The sequence below is a fragment of the Capsicum annuum genome, chromosome 5 (assembly GCF_002878395.1).
Source record: "Capsicum annuum cultivar UCD-10X-F1 chromosome 5, UCD10Xv1.1, whole genome shotgun sequence".
Taxonomy (NCBI): domain Eukaryota; kingdom Viridiplantae; phylum Streptophyta; class Magnoliopsida; order Solanales; family Solanaceae; genus Capsicum; species Capsicum annuum.
The window spans coordinates 10,122,839-10,123,230 of NC_061115.1; positions in this window are offsets into that span (position 1 = coordinate 10,122,839).

Genomic DNA, 392 nt, shown 5'->3' on the forward strand with positions numbered 1-392 from the left:
CATAGCTTGACTGAGAGTATCGTGAAAACATGACATGGCTCTAGGCACAGAGCTAATATTTCGGGTACAAGTACCCCTAGGACTCGGTAGAAGAAAACTGACATGATTTGATATTCTTGAATACATAATAATCACCACAATACGTTTATTGAAGTATTTCATCAAACATCTAGTAGGCATAAGCTTATTCATTCATGGGGATTTTATGATATCATGCTAGTTAGGCAATTTTCCTACATCTAGGCATTTAATCAAACATATTACAGGCATGATACATGTAAACATCATTATTCAATTCTAATTTCATCATTCAAGGGTTTAAATCTTAGGGTGGAATGAATCTACAACTATAGTAATTAAACCCACATAGAAATTATCAACAATCATGGAGT